Genomic DNA, 18,253 nt, shown 5'->3' with positions numbered 1-18,253 from the left:
TTGTGGCCCAGCAAACTTTTCTAGTCTTTTCTCGTTCTCACGTCAGCCTTTGCCCTGAGGTACAGTGATGTACAGTGAATGAGCTTTTCTTACAGTTATGTTTTTTCCATCCTATGTTCAGTTTCTGTGGTCCAGAACCGAGATTACTTTGCTGAAATGTTCTAATAATTTGTCACGTCTGTTGTCTGTGTTGTACTGCGCCATGGCAGATGTTGGCGCTTCACAAACTAAAAAAAAAAAATTACCAGTAATATCTCTCTAGAGTAAAGCCTGGTACACACCTTCAACTATGATTGTCCAATCAATGACCAGTTTTACCACCTTCATGTCGTATGAGGGTATACCTACACAATCTGCTCATAGTATTTAATATTTGTTGACCCTCATACTACATCAAGGTGGTAAAATTCGTCAGTGATTGGCCAATCATTACTGAAAATGTGTACCAGGCTTTAGTGTGCAATGTGGGGCGGGGAGGTATCAGGGAATGGATCATACATTATAACTCAGTGGACTGACTAAGCAGATTTGTGGAGGAATGACAAAGCAGCCTGGGAGTATCTGGTTACAGAGGAGGATGTGTTGATTGCTGGACCATTATTTCTCATAGTTTGACACACGAGGCGAAAATAAACTTATGAAAACGATTTGTGTGCTAGGCACTGTACATACCCATGTCTATCTCATCATGTCACCTCGGGTATCCTTTAAATCACAGTGACCAACTGTGTACATACCTGCGCCAACCACAGTGCGCGAATAATGATTTTATAGAAGTCTTCTAAGTGCCTTTTATATTTAAATGGCAGTCGCAAACACTACAGCTATTGTAGAGAGGTCTGCATACCTCTTAAAAGTGGATCCGAGATAAACTTTTACTCATTGCATAATTGTGTTCCTTTCATATAGTTTATAGGGCATTCCTCAAGCCAAATACTTTTTTTTTTTTCTAATACTCTAATTCCCTATAAACTAAACAAGCCTCGCCCACAGCTTCTCCAGAGAGCCTTGGCATTCTCAGCCTTAGTAGCAAGGGATTATGGGAGCTCGGTCTGGGCAGGAGGAGGAGGAGGTTACTAGCCAGAGATTTCAGAGGTAGAGGGGAGGAGGGAGGAGGAGAGGGGAGTAAAGATTTCACAGGCTGAGGGCTGGAGATACAGATCAGCTTGCCTGTGTGTAATGTGACAAACAGAACATGGCCGCTCTCATTGTATCACAGGAATAAATAATCATACACTGTTACAGCTGTTTTCAGCTAGATTTGCTGTGCAAACTATCAAAACTTTAAATAAGATATATAGATAAGTTGCTTGTTATAGTTAGTTTTTCACCTCGGATCCGCCTTTAAAGGACAACCGAGGTGACTTGTGACATGAGATAGACATGTGTATGTACAGTGCCAAGCACACAAATAACTAGGCTGTGTTCCTGTTTTTAAACATCAGGTATGCAAGTGACAGTTTCTGTCAAGGTTGGGATCAGGTCAGACTGGGTCAGACTATAGCATAACCCTCACTGATAAGTAATTACAGCAGTAAAACACTTTCCTGTCCGTAAATGCCTTCTGAGAGCAGGAATGAGATAAAAAGGGTTAATAATTCATAGATTTGAGCTCTGGCATACTTCAGTGAAGGGCGTACGAGAGGTATCGGCGCTGGAGACTTGGGCGCAGGATACAGCCGGTATATGGCTGATCCTGCTGCCGCACAAGTCCGGGCCGTATTAAATACTATTCCCCCTCCAGGCCGCCATGGATAGTGCGGAATGAAATAATTCGGCTTCCAGCTATTGCTGGAAGGCAAATTACAGTGTTTTAAAAGCAACTTCAGCTCCGTCTTCTGACGGCACCGAAGTCACTCCCTGTGCGCCGCTATACCCGTAATTCCTATTACGGCCTATAGTGGCGCTGGCTGCGCCCAAGTCTCCTGCGCTGGAATAGCAGTGTTCACAACGAAGGTGTCATTGAGCAAAGCCAATGAAACCGTCAAAACTTAAAACCTGGATTTAAATATACAATAAAACTGTGGGATATCCAACAAAAAGTAATTTTTAGGAGAAGGAGGACAGATACAATTGTTTTTCTCATCAGTTTATTTCCCCTCGGATGTCCTTTTTGGAGGAACTGTAGTGAAAATAACATAATTAATAAATTAGCTTTTTTTTTTTTTTTTTTTACAATATTCATTTATAATTTACTCAGTGTTCCTCACGCTAAATCGAGGTTTCAAAATTGGCCAGTCATTGGCCAATCAAAATTGGATGTGTGTGCCAAGCTTCACCGTGATCACAATGGCCTTCATTCACAATACCACGTACAGTAAAGAAATTTGTAACTCAACATTACTGACAGCGGTAATTACCGTATATACTTGAATACAAGTCGACCTCGTTTACAAGTCTACTCCAATATTCAACCCTCTTAAGCTGGAATTTTTTATTGACTCAAGTATAAGTCTACCCAGCAAAGTTAATGGCTGCACTTGGGGCTCAGGACAGGTTAATGACTGCACTGCATACAGTATTGCAGCCAATGACCCCTCCTTCCCTTAAGTGTAGCCAATACCTCCTCCAGTCCCCCAAGTGCTGCAATTATTTACTCCCCCTCCTGCAGCCAAGTATTTCCTCCCTGCCCCTTTCCTTGTTAATTGTTGTGGCCAGGAAGTTCAAGACCAGGGTTTTCTCTGCATTTCCTTTCCTCAAAGTATCACTTACCACTGGGTACGTTGTTGCAAATGGGAATGTCACTAAACTCAGTGTTGCTTGTGACTCGTGTATAAGTCGACCCCTATACTTTTATGAAGTAAATCGGACCTAAATTTCTAGACTTATACTCGAGTATATACAGTAATGTTTTTTTCCCCCACATTCACAAAAAATGTCAGAGTGCAAGTAAAGCTCGGTAAAATAGTGCATTCACATCAAGGTAAAAGTAAAAGAACATCCACCACACGTCTCAAAAGGCTCTATACAGTGCATGTAATTGGAAGTGAAGTGAAAAATAGCATGAGATACTCAGAGGTGATAAAACAAAAATCGGGAAAAAAATGATAAAACCGTGCACATTGTTTCTGGAATTTATCTCTAAAAGAACACATTTTTACCACCACTAACCGCAATTTTATCACTTTTTGTCCCGCCTTTGTTTCCACACTTTTTACACAAACGCTAATTTAAGGTGCAAAACATTCTGAATGTGAACTTGTTCGTACATCAGTCGGTAATTCTCCATCATTTGGTTGCCAAATGCGGTAACTCATTTTGAATGCAAGCCCATAGAGGCATAGCTAGAAATTATGGGGCCCCATAGAATAATTTTGATGGGGCCATCAGACCTATGCACTGAAGAAGAACACTACCACCTGCCCCATCCTATAAGATATACCGCATTTTCCACCGTATAAGAATATCAGGAATATACAGTAAGACACACGCAGGTTTAGTGGGCAAAAACCAGGGGAAAAGAAAAAATATACTAAACCTGGTGCGTCCATATTCCAGGAATGTCTTGTAGATGTTCTCCCCCAACTGGTGTCCTCCTGTCCCCAGTGTGTCCCCAATGTGTCTCCAGTATGTCCCCTGCTGTCCCCAGTATGTCACTAGTGTGTGTCCTGCTGTCCCCAGTACTTCCAGTGGTGTCCCCCAATTTGAGTCCTGCTGTCCTTAAAGGGGAACTTCAGCCTAAACAAACATACTGTTATTAAGTTACATTAGTTATGTTAATTAGAATAGATTGGTAGTATAATCTTTTACCCACCCTGTTTTAAAAGAACAGGCAAATGTTTGTGATTAATGGGGGCTGCCATCTTTGTCATGGGGGCAGTCATCTTTTTGGTTGAAAGGAGGTGACAGGGAGCATGAGACACAGTTCTAACTGTCCTGTGTCCTGATCACCCCTCCCAGCTGCACACACTAGGCTTCAAATGTCAAATTCAAAATGTAAAAAAAAAAAAAATTGCACCAAAACAGCAGAACGAGAACAACAAGATCAGAAATCCCATCATGCTTTGCACAGCATAAGGGGAAAACTGCCCGGGCAGTTTTCTTCTGTGTAGCTAAAAATGAGGCTTGTATAAGAGAAACAAAGTTCTGATGCTGTGAAACTGTTCTAGAAACACGAGGCCTTTTCAGTGCTGCTGAGTCGATTTTTAGTCTGGAGGTTCACTTTAATGTGCATCCTGCTGTCCCCTGTATGTCCCCTGTATGTCCCCTGCTGTCCCCAGTATGTCATTTGTGTGTGTCTTGGTATCCCAGTGTGTCGCCAGTATGTCCCCTGCTGTCCCCAATGTGTGTCCTGCTGTCCCCAATGTGCGTACTGCTGTCCCCAGACGTCCCCTGTATGTCCCTAGTGTGGCTCCAGTACGTCTTCTGAGGTCCCTAGTGTGTGCCCTGCTGTCTCCAGGTGTTCCCAGTATGTCCTCTGCTGTCCCTAGTGTGTATCCTGCTGTCCCCAGTATATCCCCAGTGTGTCTTCAGTATGTGTCCTGCTGTTTTAAGTCTGTCCCTAGTGTGTATCCTGCTGTCCCCAGGTGTCCCCATTCTGCCCGTAATGTACCTCCCTATGTGTGTCTGCAACCCCCCGCTTGTGTCTCCGCTCCCTCCGGGTGTAATTAGCTGTGCCTCGCTCATCTTACCTAATCCGGTGCCTTCTGTGGGGATCGTGGACCTCTCTTCACACCACACGGCTCCCCCTAGTGAAGGATTCTGCTGATGACGCAACCAGCAGAAGCAATTACTAGAGTTAAAGTGCAGAAATGAAGAGAGGTCTCCCCGCAGAAGGCACTGGATTAAGTAAAATGAGCACGGCACAGCTAATTACACCCGGGGAGGGGGGGGGGGGTGTGGAGATATAAGCGGGGGCTGTGGAGACACACGCACAGAGGGGCATGGTTTGCGGACATACACGCGGTTTGCGTGCAGGGAGCGGACCAGGGGAGCCAGGGGGGCACACACAAGGGGCAATGCAGGGAATCCCCGACGTGGCGGGTCGGCGGTTTGTATCGGCAAGTGTTCATAAGACGGGGATTCCCTGCCTTTGCCGTATAGCACGCAGGGACTTTTTCTCCCCATTTTTGGGGGGGGGGGAAAGTGTGTCTTATACGGTGGGAAATACGGTAAGTTGACTGGCTATGCAATGTACACTGAAAACAGTCTATGGGCCTGCTGAGATATAGTCCGAGCATGGAGAAAAACAGGAAAATTAAAAGTGAACACAATAACGCTCGGGCCCCCTATGCCAGGGCTCCCAACCGCCCTGTTTTCGGCGGGACGGTCCCGATTTTGGGGAGCCGTCCCGCTGTCCCGCGCTGCCCCCCCCTCCTGGTCCCGGCCGCTGAGGAGTGAGGGGGAAAAAAGACGATCGAGGCACCAGCCCGGTATGCGGCATGGATGGCCGCCGCCGCCATTAACCTTCTCCCTCCTAATATGCCCCCCAGTGTCCCCTTCCCCCTGCAGAGTAAAATGGGCAGCGGAGCGGGCTGTAACTCTTACCACTGCCGTACCGGGATCCCATCTGGTCTTCTCGCTTCCTGTGACGTCACAGGAAGCGGGAAGACCAGATGAGATCCCGGTACGGCAATGGTAAGAGTTACAGCCCGCTCCGCTGCCCATTTTACTGTGCGGGGGGAAGGGGACACTGGGGGGCATATTAGGAGGGAGAAGATAAATGGCGGCGGCCATCCATGCCGCATACCGGGCTGGTGCCTCGATCGGCTTTCCCCCCCCCCTCTCTCTGCCTGCCCACCCACGGCCACCCTCCTCCTCCCCCCCAACCCACCGGCACCCTCCCAGGAGTAATTAAAGGGGTTATTTCGCGAAAAAAGTAGGCAGTTAAAAAATGTGACAAATGACAGGTTTTGGGCCAGTCCATCTTTTTAAGGGGGATTCTCAGGGCTTTCTTTGTTTTCAACAGCATTTTCTGAACAACAGTTGCAAAATCTAACTGACATAATAGTGTGCAAGTGATTAGGGAGGCCGGCTGGTATCTTGCTATTTTGGCAGTTAAACTGCTGTTCAGGAAATGCTGTTGAAAACAAAGAAAGCCCTGAGAATCCTCTTAAGCTGGCCACTAACGGTCCAATTTCTAGAGAAAAATCATTCAAACGATCAGAAATTCTGATCGGATTGGTTGTAAATAATCTCCATTGGTGGACACAATCGATTATGAACGAGTGAAAAAAATGTCGCCCGAATGAATTGTCGTTGAACGAAAATTTGGATTTTCTTGGTGGTCGTGATAGATAGGAAGCAAAGATTGGTTAGTTAATGGTGTAGTGAACGGTTTTTCGTCCGATCAGAATTTCTGATCGCTCGAACGATTTTTCGCTAGAAATTGGACAGTTAGTGGCCACCTTTAGATGGACTGCCCCAAAACCTGTCATCTGTCACATTTTTTAACTGCCTGCTTTTTTCGTGAAAGAACCCCTTTAAACAATAATTACTAAAAAAAAAAAAACCAAAAACTTTTTTTTTCTGGGGTAGGCGTGACTAGGGGTTGGGGGTATGGCCAGGGGTGTGGCCTAATTGTCCCGTTTTGGGACATTGAAATGTTGGGAGGTATGCCCTATGTAGGGTTGCCAGGTCGGCTGATGGAGAAAACCGGACAGGGGGTGGAGTTAGGGGCGGAGTCAGAAGCGCACTTTTATGTAGAGTGGGGCTAAGCAATGGGCTTTTTAAAAAATGTTTCTTACAGTATTTATATCGCACTGACATCTTCTGCAGCACATTACAGAGCACATAGCCATGTCACTAACTGTCCTCACCAGTACATGCACATAAGAGACCACTTTTCACCAGTAAATGCACATAATAAGAGACCGCTTTTCACCAGTAAATGCACATAATAAGAGACAGAGCAGAAAACTATTACAAAACTGGAAAACTATGCAAATAATGCAATGCATTTATGGCGTTTTTGCACAGTGAAGTGGTCGATTTCTTGCGGGAAGTTTTAAAATTTATTTTTTTTTTCCCACCAAAATTTTTTATTGAGAACAATAAAGTGGACATACATAGGCATAAAGTTAAAATATAAATCTGCGCATACATGTATGTACACATTTTGAGCAAATATAACAAATTTAACAGTATAACAGTATAAATTGCGTTGTACAATAGTATGAATTCAAGTGTAAAGTATAGTAAGCAGCGGGTTCAGGCGAGATTGAATGAGATTGAAAGTCACGCCTGGACTATACGGAGGGGAGATAGAGCGGAGCCAATGCACACAAAGAGCGGAAATACAACCAGAGAATTATGGGTCACTCACTCACCATATCTCCAGACTCCTGACCTTACCTTGCTTCCTTCGCAGATGCAGAATCGCATTGCAAATGACGTGAGTGACGCACGTCATGCGTGCGTTGGCAACGCAGCGTTGGCGTTGCCGTAGCAACGTCGGGAAGCTCGGGGGCGGTACTTAAGCTGGCGTAACTTACGCCGCGTAAGCTGGCTGGCTGTGCCTTTGACTGACAGCCAGGCAGCGAATCAGCGGTCGCGCAGCGCTGGCGGACGGGTGGCGGCAAGTGGCAAAAGGCATAAAACCGGACATCTTAATTGTCCGGTTTAACATGCCTTTTTGGACAGGACACAGCGGCCAAAAACCAGACTGTCCGGTCTAAAACCGGACACCTGGCAACCCTAGCCCTATGCTTCAAGGCCACACAGCAGTTGCTATGGCTGCTGTGGCTTTTGTTACACCCCTGGAGACCCATGCGCTCATTCTCCTCTATCCCCCTCTGTTCAGGTGTGCTTTCTACAGTCAAAGTTCAGTAAAAGTGAATCCCATGCTAATTGGTGTTACTGGGGTAATGAGCAAAACATTCTCCTACCACGCAAACATTCTCCTACCATGCAAATGCGCAAAGAGATTCAGCTATTATTAATTTATGAAGTGGCAACATAATCTGTGGCGCTGTACAAGCAATTATAAACTTATTATTTCTTTTAATTAGTATTATTCATGTCTCTCCCACTTTGCCATCCAGAGCGTCAGATTAAGTGCCAGCCGTAAGATGGCAGCCGGAAGTGACGCAGGGCCATATTTGCGCTCCAGTACTAGGCCCTGTTTGCCATCCAGGGCGTCAGATTGCGTGCCAGCCGAAAGATGGCGGTCGGAAGTGACACATTGCCATGTTTGTGCTCCTGTGCTGAGCTGTGGGTGTGCGGGAGGCGGCGCCGGGTTGCGGGACACGCCCCTCGTGTGCTCCGTGCTGCAGTCAGTGTGTGTTGGAGCCGGTGTGGCGCTCAGTGCGGGGGAAGCGCTGCCTGTAGGCCTGAGGAGTGCTCGGCCGACCAGCAGGTGAGACAGAGCGGGGCGGGGAGCAGGAGGGATGGCGGCTGTGTGTGCGGAGCGTGTGGCCCAGACTGACCCATTCATAACGTGCTGTACTGTGTGTGTGCCATTCATTGTACCACTGCCTCCCTGTATTACACTGTACATACCAATCCCCTACCCCACTCTCCCTGTCCATATACACTGTATATAACAATCCTGCCAACCTCCCTGTACACACCAGTGCCTCCCTATCCGTGCATTCATTACAATGTACCTACCAATCCTACCATACCCTCCCTCTAGTGCCATCTTACCCCCGCCCCTCCCGTGTACACACTAATGCCACCCTATCCTCCCTGTAAACATCAGTACCACCCTATCCTCCCAGTACACACCAGAGCCACCCCTACCACCAATCCTGCCATACCCTCCCCTGTATGCACCAGTGCCACCCTATCCTCCCAGTACACACCAGAGCCTCCCCTGTACGCACCAGTGCCACCCTAATCTCCCAGTATACACCAGAGCCACCCCTACCACTAATCCTGCCATACCCTCCCTGTGCACACCAGTGCCACCCTATCCTTGCATTCTTTACACTGTACATACCAATTCTCCCATACCCTCCCTCTAGTGGCATCCTACCCTCCCCCCATGTACACACCGGTGCCACCCTAACCTCCCTGTACACACCGGTGCCACCCTAACCTCCCTGTACACACCGGTGCCACCCTATCCTCCCTGTACACACCGGTGCCACCCTATCCTCTTTGTACATACCGGAACCACCCTATCCCTGTGCACACCGATGCCACCCTATTCTCCCCTGTACACACTGATACCACCCTATACCCCATGTACACCCTAATGCCACCCCATCCTCCCCTGTACATACCAGTGCCACCCTGTCCTCCCCTGTGCACACCAGTGCTAACCTACCCTTCCTACTGTACACACCAGTGCCATCCTATCCTCTCTGTACACACCAGTGCCACCCTATTGTCCCATTACACACCAGAGCCACCCCTACCATCAATCCTGCCATACCTTCCCTGTACACAGAAGTGCCACCCTATCCTTCCTCTACACAGCAGTGCCACCCTATCTGCCCTGTACACAGCAGTGCCTCCCTGTACACACCAGTGCCACCTACCCTCCCTATCTGTGCATTCAATACACTGTACATACCAATCCTGCCATACCTTCCCTCAAGTGCCACCCCCCCCCCCCCATACACACCAGTGCCACCTACCCTCCCTATCTGTGCATTCATTACACTGTACATACCAATCTCACCATACCTTCCCTCTAGTGCCCCCCCCCCTCCCCATACACACCAGTGCCACCCTATCCTCTGAGTTCACTAGTGCCACCATATCCTCCTTGAGTACATCAGTGCCAGCGTACCCTCTCAGAGTTCACCAGTGCCACTATATTCTTCTTGTATACTCCAGTGCCAGCTTACCCTCTCTGCATATACCAGTGCCACCTTATCTTACCTGTGTTCACCAGTGCAAGCACATCTTCCCTGCTTAAACTGGTGCAGCCATATCATCTGTATCCTCCCTATGTTGACCAGTGCCATCCTATCCTCCCTGTGTACATCAGTGCCACCATAATCTTTCTGTGTACACCAGTGTCAGCATATCCTCCCTGTGTTGCCCAGTGCTGTCATATCTTGCCTGTACCCCTATGTATACCCACCTCCATTGTTGTTATGTATGCTCTGCTTCACCAGTGTCACCTGTCATACTTAGATTCTCCTCACCAGTGCCACCACACATGCCCATTTCCTGTGTCGTCGCGCATGCCCATTTCCTGTGTCGTCGCGCATGCTCATTTCCTGTGTCGTCGCGCATGCTCTGCTTTTGCATCTTGTATGGTTATTGGTTTACCTGGAGACATAGACTGTAATCTGGTTTTCTTTCTGTTCTCATCCTCTGGCAGAATATAGCCTGGTGGGGTTGCCCTGATTTGTCTTTTGATATTTTGGCTGTGGAAAAGCTGTGTGAAATAGAACAAGGGGTGTAGAGGGTCGGGATTGTGTGTGTTCAGGTGCTGAGCCTTACCTAATTGGAGAGTAGTAAAAACAAAACCCTGAACCACTGCAAACTCCTTATCATGGGTGGAAATTGTGGGCGGAGATTTCAACCAGGAAATGAAAGGAGATGGTGGGCGGAGACGTGAATTCGGAAATGAAAGGGGGTGGTGGGCGGTACCATGAACCTGGAGAGTTGGGAAGTTCCAGTAGGTGCGATTGTCAGTTCATTTTGTTTCCAAATACATAACCCAGACATTTCAAACTCTACATATTGCAAGAGCAACACATGATCAGCGGTTTGTAGCTGCAGTGAAAACTGCGTGTTAAATTGATCTGCAGCTTTAAGGTGCTCATACATCTATTGACTTGGCAGCCAATTGACCATCCAATTTGATAATTATTATGAGCGATATTGGGACTAGTGACAAACGCGACAAAACCCCTGGCGCTGTCCCCTCTAATGTCCAATGTGAAAATCTGTGCCCGGTGCACTATACTGTACTTGTCTGTGTCCCCTGATTGCGCTAGTGTGATGTTGCACACGTGCCCAGGTGTATGCCGGCAACCACATGGGGCGCTAGTATGGATGGAGGACAGAGCCCGGAGAGGCGGCAGACAGGAACAAGTAATGCGTGCTGCAGTGGGCACTGGGGGAGCACATTGGACATTAGGGGGGCAGCGTCGGGTTGGCAAGGTGGCGGATGCCGTGTGTCTCAATGCCGATTCCAGATGAATTTTATCATGAAATGTATCGGGAATAGGCATGTGGTGTATGGGCAGCCGATAGATCTTTCTCTAATCAGATTCCATCATAGAAAGATCTGTCTCTTGGTGGAATCTGCCCATCATCTCTAGTATGGCCACCTTACAAGTAGGAACTGATGAAGCAATTTGCAAATTTTGACCCTTTTAAAAGTTAACCGTGACCTCAACTTTTGGGAGATGCGTGGCTTTGACTGATGAAGCTTTTACTCTCACCCAGTGACTTAAAGCTCCTACACACATGCAACTTTCCCACCTAACTACAATCCAAACTTGGTCTGTTGGAAGTGTGAACGTGTGACAAACGATTAGACGAGCGACTGATAACAGGTGGTTTGCCCGAACCAACAGGTGTGTAATTTCACATGACTGTTGGGCTGATAATCACGCAATTGGCCATGTGTGTACAGCGTAATTTGAACAACTTTACTTGTTTTGAATGTGTCCATATCGTACAGTCCATCGTTCCGCTTGTTTGCGCAGTATGCAAATGAGTTGGTCCTTCAGTTGGGTTGGTTGGTGCATGGAAAATACAAGTCGTGTAATCGCTTGGTCGGGCATGTCACCGGGTTGGTCGTGCACTTTTGTTGGACGTGTGTACGAGCTTTTAGACTCCCAGCTGTCCCCCAGTGTGACATGTGCCATGACGACATAATGACACGTGTTATGGAAGGACCAAGAACAGCCTTGTTCATATGTAAGGCCCCGTTCACACTTGCGTTCTGGGATGCAAACGGACCGGATCCGGACCGGTTCCGACCCGGATCCTTCCGGACCGGTTCCGACCCGGATCCTTCCGGACCGGTTCCGACCCGGATCCTTCCGGACCGGTTCCGACCCGGATCCTTCCGGACCGGTTCCGACCCGGATCCTTCCGGACCGGTTCCGACCCGGATCCTTCCGGACCGGTTCCGACCCGGATCCTTCCGGACCGGTTCCGACCCGGATCCTTCCGGACCGGTTCCGATAGCCAGTGTGTTCTGTGCTTTCCGTTCCCCATTGGTTTCTATTTCCGGATGGTGCAGTCAGGCTCCAGTCCGGGTGCGTCGGCCGGATGATCCGGACCCAAAAAATAGAGCATGTTGGAAAAGTGTCCGCATCCGATCCGGCTCCGTTCTGTACGGAACGGACACGTGTGAACGTCCGCATAGACTTTGCATTGCTATGCGGAACGTACGTTCCGTTTGTACAGTATACGGTCCGGATCCGATCAGGCGAATCCGGACAGCGAACGCTAATGTTTACCAGGCCTAAGACTGGCGGGCACAGTGAATTGGGGAAAGGCTTTGACATCGTACCACATACACCTCTCTGCATGCAGGTTTCCAGTGCATACCACAGACGTCTATGTGTGTTGCAATACGCACATTCCCTCTCCTGGCAGCGATACTTTCAAGTAAACAAACACTCGCCGTGCAGAGAATAAAGCAGCAGGCTGTTTAATGTGCACAAATAAATTCATCACAAGTGAACCAGCCCATCGGAACTATCAGATCTAATGCATTTTTGGGTGCGAGAAAACGTGGAAACCACATGCAGTGTGAATGTGGCCCTAGGCTGCTCAAACGCGTATATTCGCTGTGGGCGCCTGGTCACTTTGACGCAGGGTGAACCAAATGACGGCTCGCCCTACCGCCATGCGCTATAGCCACGCCGAACTCAGCTACGCTGTGCTGAGAATCCTTGCCTCGGCTCAAACGCCACTTCCAGCAGCCTGTTCCTCTAACTGCTGAGGGTTTTGTAATATCGCTCTCTGAATCGGTAACTTCTGGTTGTCTGTTTTCAGTACATTATCACTTACTGCTGCCCATGTTTGCATTAAAACTATTCCACAAATATTTTTTTTTCCAAACCAATCTCCCCCCTATCCTAAGGGTGCCCAAACATCACTGGGTCTTTGTTGGGACCCACTCCAACAAACCCACCACCCACCCCTTGATCCAATAGTTTTGTTGGATCAGAGGAAAATCAATACCGCATCATGGCCTTCTGACCACCAAAATCAGTTGATAGGATCGATTGGGAATGCTGAAAAATCTCAGCCGCAAGGGCACAGTCGGGTGTGTGGCCGCTGTTGCTCCTCCGCCACGCCTTCCTGTCTGCAGCATTGAAGGTTCACCTGTCAGCGTGAATCCTGGTATCCGGCGTCACAGCAAGTGCATGCACTACATGACGCTGGCCTATGTAGCGGCATCCCAACATGCACCACTGTCACGCAGTGCAGATGCTTGCGGTGGCGGGAAAGTTTTGCACACGGAGGGGACGACATATATACCGCGTATATACTTGTGTGTAAGCCGAGGTATCCACTTTTCCCTCAGAAACCAGGAAAAAGTAATTGACTCGTGTATAAGCCTTCTACCCAGTTTACCCCCTCCGCAGAAGCCAGATGTACCCCCAGTACAAGTCAGCCTCCTTTCCATAGCCAGATGTACCCTAAGGATGATACAGCTGTGTCTTAAGATGCCACTAGATGACATCATAGACCTGAGACACACCGATTGCCACACAGGCAGAATCCCCGATCATTGCACCACTGACTGACACGTTGCTTGCATGCTCCTCTCCACAAGCCAGGGGACACAGGTGGTCTTGAGCAGCACACTCTGCACACCATGTTGCAGGGGATGGAGGGCATGGACACAGCAGGGAGCCAGCTGGCAAGAGCAGAATCACTAGTGCACAATCCATACGCCTCTGTGCCAGTAACAAAACCTGCTCCACCATCCGTTCTGCTCCACTAACTCACATATAAGCCCAGGGGGTACCCTTTCAGCACATTTTTTTTTTGTGCAGAAAAATTAGGCTTACACGCGAGTATATATAAGGTATACACATCGGAGGAGGCAGCAGGATGATATCGAAGAGATCTCATGCTTAAATCTATTGGAAATTGGTCTGCGGTGTATGGGCAAGCAATAGCTCCCTCTCTGATCAGATTAGATGAGAGAGGGATCTATCTGCTGACACATCCAGTGATGTAATAGCCACCTTTACTAGGTACACTCCACTCCTAAATTCCCCTGCAAGACCACTGGGTTGCAAACACTGCAGCACTTTCGTGTCACACCAGTGGGGACAACTCTCAGGGCTGGGATCTGCTAGAGTAAATTCCAATCCCTGAGCGCTTTTGGTAGCGATTCTTTTTTTTTTTTTTTTTTTAGGCTTTTTTCGAAGGGGTTCTAAATGTAATGCAAGCGATTTGTACAGCGATTTTGATTTCTATATGTATAGTTGTAAAAGTGCTGTGTACAGGATTCAAAAAAACTGTTTTGTGGTGATCCTATACTTTTTTTATTGAAGTGAAAATGCTCAAAAAAATGCGATTGCGATTTCCAGAAACTGCCATTACTGTCGCACTAGTGGCCCTGCATGCCTCACTGAGATTGCACAATCGCCTTCGATCACAGATCGGATGCTGTGTAATGAGAGCAGGACTTGCCTGCGATCAGTAGTGAGAGCAGGGCCTGTCTGCGGTCACAGATCGCACACTGCGTAGTGAGAGCAGGGCCTGTCTGCGGTCACAGATCGCACACTGCGTAGTGAGAGCAGGGCCTGTCTGCGGTCACAGATCGCACACTGTGTAGTGAGAGCAGGGCCTGTCTGTGGTCACAGATCGAATCCTGTGTAGTGAGAGCAGAGCCTACCTGCGATAAGATTGGACACTGTGTAGTGAGAACAGGGCCTGCCTGCAATCAGTAGTGAGAGCAATCAGTAGTGAGAGCAGGGTCTGCTAGCGATCACAGATCGGATCCTGTGTAGTGAGAGCAGGGCCTGCCAGCGATCACAGATCGGGCGCTGTGTAGTGAGAGCAGGGCCTGCCAGCGATCACAGATCGGATGCTGTGTATTGAGCAGCGCCTGTCTGCGGTCACAGTTCCGGATGCTGTGTAGTGAGAGCAGGGCCTGTCTGCGATCACAGATCGGATGCTGTGTAGTAAGAGCAGGGCCTGTCTGCAGTCACAGATCGGATCCTGTGTAGTGAGAGCAGAGCCTACCTGTGATAACAGATTGGATCCTGTGTAGTAGAGCAGGGCCTGCCTGCGATCACAGTTCCGGATGCTGTGAAGTGAGAGCAGGGCCTGTCTGCGATCACGGATTGGATGCTTTGCAGGGAGAACAGGGCCTGCCTGCGATCACAGATCGGATGCTGTGTAGTGAGAGCACGGCCTGTCTGCGATCACAGATCGGACTCTATGCAGTGAGAGCAGGGCCTGGGACTCTGTGCAGTGAGAGCAGGGCCCGGGACGCTGTGCAGTGAGAGCAGGGCCCGGGACGCTGTGCAGTGAGAGCAGGGCCCGGGACGCTGTGCAGTGAGAGCAGGGCCCGGGACGCTGTGCAGTGAGAGCAGGGCCCGGGACGCTGTGCAGTGAGAGCAGGGCCCGGGACGCTGTGCAGTGAGAGCAGGGCCCGGGACGCTGTGCAGTGAGAGCAGGGCCCGGGACGCTGTGCAGTGAGAGCAGGGCCCGGGACGCTGTGCAGTGAGAGCAGGGCCCGGGACGCTGTGCAGTGAGAGCAGGGCCCGGGACGCTGTGCAGTGAGAGCAGGGCCCGGGACGCTGTGCAGTGAGAGCAGGGCCCGGGACGCTGTGCAGTGAGAGCAGGGCCCGGGACGCTGTGCAGTGAGAGCAGGGCCCGGGACGCTGTGCAGTGAGAGCAGGGCCCGGGACGCTGTGCAGTGAGAGCAGGGCCCGGGACGCTGTGCAGTGAGAGCAGGGCCCGTCTGCGATCACAGATCGGATGCTGTGCAGTGAGAGCAAGGTCTGGGACGCTGTGCAGTGAGAGCAAGGCCTTATCTAGGCAATGACCTTGAGATTTGTGGTGCTGTCATGATTTTATATAGTGCTGTTGACCTCTCATTCATTCTCTTATTACTTCCTGACCTTTCACCTCTCCCGCAATTGACCCTCATCCTCCTCCAGCCTGCACCATCCAGCAGTAGCGGCTCTCGGCTGCTCCCTGCGTGACCTTGGAAGTGCTGCGTTATTTTATTTCCTCCCGGTGGGAATGTTAATCCGCGGATCTCTCATTCTCGTGAGCAGAGCCCTTTCTGCGGAGCGGTGTGACGGCTGTTTAGTGTGACGGGAGAGATGTTTTGGTGTTGGCTTAGATGTAGAGCGGGGGGGGATCAGCGTCTGCCTTGTATATCTCACCGTTATGTAAGGATTCCGGGTCTCTGCACTGCTTACTCTGCCTGCTGCTCTGCATCAGTGATTACTTCTCACGCCGCCGAGAACTTAACCATCCGCAGAAACGGGTCATAAGGAGATGGGGCCCTGGGCAAGTACCAACTTTGGGCCCACCCTTGGTGGGCACCTGGCTTTTTTTTTTTTAAAGATTTGGGAGCTAATGTCAACCAGGCCCCTAATCTCTCTGCAAAGGAACCCGAGGTGTGAGACCTATGGAAGTTGCAATATTTATTTCCTTTTAAACAATACCAGTTGCCTGGCAGTCCTCCTGATCTTTCTGGTTCGTAGGGTCTAAGGGCTGGTTCACACGGGCGCCTGCCCCGCATTTACCGCCGGCGTTCAGGACTCGGCGTTAAACGCTCTCATTCAAGTGAATTGGAGTGTTTATACCAGGCTTTTACTGGTGATTGCGCAAACGTGGCTTTCCGATCCCGACTTTTCCTGGCTTTTGAGGCGATCATGGACACTACATGTAACGCCCTGGGGCAGTTATCTGCCGCGGCTAACTGATGAGCAGCTGCCACTGTGCCAGCAGCAGTAACAGCCACTGATTAGCAACCACCACTGTGCCAGCAGCAGTAACAGCCACTGATTAGCATCCGCCACTGTGCCAGCAGCAGTAACAGCCACTGATGAGCAGCCACCACTGTGCCAGCAGCAGTAACAGCCACTGATTAGCAGCCGCCACTGTGCCAGCAGCAGTAACAGCCGTTGATTAGCAGCCGCCACTGTGCCAGCAGCAGTAACAGCCACTGATTAGCAGCCGCCACTGTGCCAGCAGCAGAAACAATCTCTGAGCAGCCGCCACTGTGCCAGCAGCAGTAACAACCGCTGATTAGCAGCCACCACTGTGCCAGCAGCTGTAACAACCACTGATTAGCAGCCGCCACTGTGCCAGCAGCAGTAACAACCGCTGATTAGCAGCCACCACTGTGCCAGCAGCAGTAACGGCCACTGATTAGCAGCCGCCACTGTGCCAGCAGCAGTAACAACCGCTGATTAGCAGCTGCCACTGTGCCAGCAGCAGTAACAGCTTCTGATTAGCAGCCGCCTCTGTGCCACCAGTAGGAACAGCCACTGATTAGCAGCCACCACTGTGCCAGCAGCAGTAACGGCCACTGATTAGCAGCCGCCACTGTGCCAGCAGCAGTAACAACCGCTTATTAGCAGCTGCCACTGTGCCAGCAGCAGTAACAGCCACTGATTAGCAGCCGCCACTGTGCCAGCAGCAGTAACAGCCACTGATTAGCAGCCACCACTGTGCCAGGAGCAGTAACAGCCACTGATTAGCAGCTGCCACTGTGCCAGCAGCAGTAACAGCCACTGATTATCAGCCGCCACTGTGCCAGCAGCAGTAACAGCCACTGATTATCAGCCGCCACTGTGCCAGCAGCAGTAACAGCCACTGATTAGCAGCCTCCACTGTGCCACCAGTAGTGACAGCCACTGTGCCAGCAGCAGTAACAGCCGCTGATTAGCAGCCGTCACTGTGCCAGCAGCAGTAACAACCGCTGATTAGCAGCCGCCTCTCTGCCACCAGTAGGAACAGCCGTTGATTAGCAGCTGCCACTGTGCCAGCAGCAGTAACAGCCGCTGATTAGCAGCTGCCACTGTGCCAGCAGCAGTAACAACTGCTGATTAGCAGCCGCCACTGTGCCAGCAGCAGTAACAACCGCTGATTAGCAGCCGCCACTGTGCCAGCAGCAGTAACAGCCACTGATTAGCAGCCGCCACTGTGCCAGCAGCAGCAACAATCTCTGAGCAGCCGCCACTGTGCCAGCAGCAGTAACAACCGCTGATTAGCAGCCATCACTGTGCCAGCAGCAGTAACAACCACTGATTAGCAGCCGCCACTGTGCCAGCAACAGTAACAACCGTTGATTAGCAGCCACCACTGTGCCAGCAGCGGTAACGGCCACTGATTAGCAGCCGCCACTGTGCCAGCAGCAGTAACAACCGCTGATTAGCAGCTGCCACTGTGCCAGCAGCAG

At 50.0% G+C, this 18,253-nt stretch overlaps 1 protein-coding gene across 3 annotated transcripts in view; it reads left to right on the top strand.

Moving 5' to 3' along the window:
* CYRIB (CYFIP related Rac1 interactor B) overlaps positions 1-18,253 on the top strand; it is a 195,531-nt gene that overhangs the window by 45,224 nt on the left and 132,054 nt on the right. For 2 of the 3 annotated variants that reach the window (XM_068238024.1, XM_068238026.1), the window contains exon 1: positions 8,161-8,296. The exons of the other annotated variant lie outside the window; for it this stretch is intronic. The gene's annotated coding sequence lies outside the window, so the exon portion shown is untranslated. Of the gene's footprint in view, positions 1-8,160; positions 8,297-18,253 lie in introns of those variants that run through there. 3 annotated transcript variants of the gene reach the window in all.

This window comes from Hyperolius riggenbachi, chromosome 5 (genome assembly GCF_040937935.1).
Source record: "Hyperolius riggenbachi isolate aHypRig1 chromosome 5, aHypRig1.pri, whole genome shotgun sequence".
Classification (NCBI taxonomy): domain Eukaryota; kingdom Metazoa; phylum Chordata; class Amphibia; order Anura; family Hyperoliidae; genus Hyperolius; species Hyperolius riggenbachi.
The sequence above is the reverse complement of the archived record's forward strand: the minus strand, read 5'-3'. Positions and strand labels throughout refer to the sequence as shown.